At 39.6% G+C, this 4,394-nt stretch overlaps 1 non-coding gene across 1 annotated transcript; it reads left to right on the top strand.

The window, feature by feature from the left end:
• The first annotated feature begins 3,802 nt into the window (after positions 1-3,802).
• On the top strand, positions 3,803-3,875 carry TRNAG-GCC (transfer RNA glycine (anticodon GCC)). Its single transcript has one exon. It is a non-coding gene; the product is annotated as a tRNA-Gly (tRNA).
• Positions 3,876-4,394: the final 519 nt, after the last annotated feature.

Here is a 4,394-nt window from a genome sequence, read left to right as displayed (position 1 = left end):
AAGTCCTAGAGCTAATCAATGAATTTGGTAAAGTAGCAGGATACAAAATTAATGCACAGAAATCTCTTGCATTCCTATATGCTGATTAAAAAATCTGAAAGTGAAATTAAGAGAACACTCCCGTTTACCACTGCAACAAAAAGAATAAAATATCTAGGAATAAACCTACCTAAGGAGACAAAAGACCTGTATGCAGAAAATTATAAGACACTGATGAAAGAAATTAAAGATGATACAAATAGATGGAGAGATATACCATGTTCTTGGATTGGAAGAATCAACATTGTGAAAATGACTATACTACCCAAAGCAATCTACCGATTGAATGCAATCCCTATCAAACTACCCCTGGCATTTTTCACAGAACTAGAACAAAAAATTTCACAATTTGTATGTAGACACAAAAGACCCCGAATAGCCAAAGCAATCTTGAGAACGAAAAATGGAGCTGGAGGAATCAGGCTCCCTGACTTCAGACTATATTACAAAGCTACAGTAATCAAGACAGTTTGGTACTGGCACAAAAACAGAAATATAGATCAATGGAACAGGATAGAAAGCCCAGAGATAAACCCACGCACATACGGTCACCTTATCTTTGATAAAGGAGGCAAGCATATACAGTGGAGAAAAGACAGCCTCTTTAATAAGTGGTGCTGGGAAAATTGGACAGGTACATGTAAAAGTATGAAATTAGAACACTCCCTGACACCATACACAAAAATAAACTCAAAATGGATTAAAGACCTAAGTGTAAGGTCAGACACTATCAAACTCTTAGAGGAAAACATAGGCAGAATGCTCTATGACGTAAATCACAGCAAGATCCTTTTTGACCCAGCTCCTAGGGAAATGGAAATAAGAACACAAATAAACAAATGGGACCTAATGAAACTTAAAAGCTTTTTCACAGCAAAGGAAACCATAAACAAGATCAAAAGACAACCCTCAGAATGGGAGAAAATATTTGCAAATGAAGCAACTGACAAAGGATTAATCTCCAAGATTTACAAGCAGCTCATGCAGCTCAATAACAAAAAAACAAACAACCCAATCCAAAAATGGGCAGAAGACTTAAATAGACATTTCTCCGAAGAAGATATACAGATGGCCAACAGACACATGAAAGAATGCTCAACATCATTAATCATTAGAGAAATGCAAATCAAAACTACAATGAGGTATCATCTCACACCGGTCAGAATGGCCATCATCAAAAAATCTACAAACAATAAATGCTGGAGAGGGTGTGGAAAAAAGGGAACCCTCTTCCACTGTTGGTGGGAATGTAAATTGATTCAGCCACTATGGAGAACAGTATGGAGGTTCCTTAAAAAACTAAAAATAGAACTACCATATGACCCAGCAATCCCACTACTGGGCATATACCCTGAGAAAACCATAATTCAAAAAGAGTCATGTACCAAAATGTTCATTGCAGCTCTATTTACAATAGCCAGGACATGGAAGCAACCTAAGTGTCCATCATCGGATGAATGGATAAAGAAGATGTGGCACATATATACAATGGAATATTACTCAGCCATAAAAAGAAATGAAATGGAGGTATTTGTAATGAGGTGGATGGAGTTAGAGTCTGTCATACAGAGTGAAGTAAGTCAGAAAGAGAAAAACAAATACCGTATGCTAACACATATATATGGAATCTAAGGAAAAAAAAAAAAAAAAGGCCATGAAGAACCTAGTGGCAAGATGGGAATAAAGACACAGACCTACTAAAGAATGGACTTGAGGATATGGGGAGGGGGAGGGGTGAGATGTGACAGGATGAGAGAGTGTCATGGACATATATACACTACCAAATGTAAAATAGATAGCTAGTGGGAAGCAGCCGCATAGCACAGGGAGATCAGCACGGTGCTTTGTGACCGCCTGGGGGGGTGGGATGGGGAGGGTGGGAGGGAGGGAGATGCGGGAGGGAGGAGATATGGGAACGTGTGTATATCTGTAGCTGATTCACCTTGTTATAAAGCAGAAACTAACACACCATTGTGAAGCAATTATACTTCAATAAAGATGTTGAAAAAAAAAAAAGAGTAAACAAAATTAAAAACAAACCAAATTTCTCTCAAAGTTAATAAAGAGCAGTTTAGCAAAAACACTTCAAAATTACATAAACTTGAATTCTTTAAATACAATAGTTTCATTATCCTTAATAACAACAAAATACCCTTCATTAACAGACCATCTGGGTCCTGACCTTGCCACCATACCTTTCATTCCTATCTGCACAGTTACCAAGATAAAGGGTAGCAATGCATGCAGATAAAAAAGAAAAATGCTGCCCCTGAGCTAATACTGAATTAAACTAGTAGATGGCAAGCAGCAGGGAGATGCACATCTGGAATGTCAAGTAAGACAGCACAGGGGTTACATGTGAGTGAGGCCAATCATTGGATGTTAGGTACAGACTCTCTGCCTCTTCAAAAGCATTGTAAATAATTAATAATGGGTTGCCTTTTTTTTTTTTTTTAAGAATAAAACTGGTAGTACAGATGAAAGTCTAAATTAGTACTAAAAATAAATTTTATCTTATATCTTTTCCTAACCAGCAAAGCCAGTCTTTAAAGATAGATATTTATACGTATAAGGTATCTATGAAACTACAGAGTAATGCACCACACACACACACACACACATTATTTTGCATTAAAAATCAACAAGAAGATGACATATCAAATGTAAACCTCATACTTAAATAAATGCAATGAAAATTTGGGAGAATTTAAATAGAGCCTTTATGAGACAGTAAAGAGGGCTCTCAAGTGTAACTGAAACTCAAATTGTATAATAAAAGAGGTTTAAAACTTTTCTGGCTTCATGGTTTTTACACATCATTAATATCTACCACTTCAAGTCACTTCAAATTAGGCAACCCAGCAGTTAAGTTCATAGTTTCCTTGCTTCATGAAAAGAATAAAAATGTGAGAAAAAAAAAGATTAAAAATACAGCATTTTAGTGCTGAAATACGGGAATGTGGGGCAAGAAACATAAGGGAAAATAGAAAGATACTGAACTAATAAGCACTCCTGGGGATGGAAGCTCTTCTGTGTCCCCCGTTTCTTGTTTGTAGGGAATAGGCTCCAGCCTCCATGACCTTCCCTGAGTTCCAAAGGTCAGGTTCAAACAGTTGCTAGTTGGGAAGGGAGGGGATGCAGAGAAAGGGAGGGGCAGTCAAGAAACAATAGTGCAGCCTCGGGACAGATCCTGGTTCCCCCTCACGGGGTGCACAAAACAGTATCTTTGGGCTTCCCTGGTGGTGCAGTGGTTGAGAGTCTGCCTGCCAATGTAGGGGACACGGGTTCGAGCCCTGGTCTGGGAAGATCCCACGTGCCGCGGAGCAGCTGGGCCCATGAGCCACAATTACTGAGCCTGCGCGCCTGGAGCCTGTGCTCCGCAACAAGAGAGGCCACGATAGTGAGAGGCCCGCGCACCGCGATGAAGAGTGGCCCTACGCTTGCCGCAACTAGAGAAAGCCCTCGTGCAGAAACGAAGACCCAACCCAGCCATAAATAAATAAATGAATAAATTTTTTTTAAAAATGTAAATATACAAAACAGTATCTTTGAGCTCTTCTGGAGAACTAAAACCCCCAACAAAGGGAAGATGTTAACTACTTGATGAAGCATTCTTCATTCCAGAGAGAAGACCACATTTTGATAAGCTCAGAAGCTCATCAGACCACCTGAGGCCAGATTAAAAGATGCAGGCCCTGCACACACACTGATCCTTATGAGTAACCCCACCCTTCAACCGTTGCTATAAAACTCACCAGGGACTTCCCTGGTGCTCCAGTGGTTAAGACTCTGCACTGCCAATGCAGCGGGCACAGGTTCAATCCCTGGTCGGGGAGTTAAGATCCCGCATGCCATATGGTGTGGCCAATAAATAAATTAATTAATTAAATTAACGTTTTAAAACAAAAAACTCCTCACAAACACCTCCCCTGCCCAGGTTGGGACACACAATTTTTCAGGTCATGAGCCCACTTTGCCTGGCAAAGCAATAAGCTATTCTTTTCTACTTCACCCAAGACTCTGTCTCTGAGATTCGACTCAGCACCAGTGCACAGAGGCCGTTTTTGGCATCAATACTGAACTGAAATTCTGTGGCTCTACAGATGTCATCTCACTTCTATAATTTTCAGCTTTGTGAAGATTAGTAATGGTTGAAAATGTGTAAAATTGTAAACCATGTTGAACAAAGGGGACAAGCCTCTATATGCTGGTGACAAGGACTCAAGGGAGACAGAGCAGTCACTAGCTGACTGAGTTAGGGTTTTTAAAGGAGGCATCTCCATGTCAGAAAAAGAAATGGGAAACTCTTACAGTAATTTATTCTACTGAGACTTTTGGGGATAGTTTGTAATTTG

This window comes from Balaenoptera ricei, chromosome 3 (assembly GCF_028023285.1).
Source record: "Balaenoptera ricei isolate mBalRic1 chromosome 3, mBalRic1.hap2, whole genome shotgun sequence".
NCBI lineage: Eukaryota > Metazoa > Chordata > Mammalia > Artiodactyla > Balaenopteridae > Balaenoptera > Balaenoptera ricei.
Note: the sequence above shows the minus strand (reverse complement) of the source record. Positions and strands in the feature narration are given on the sequence as shown.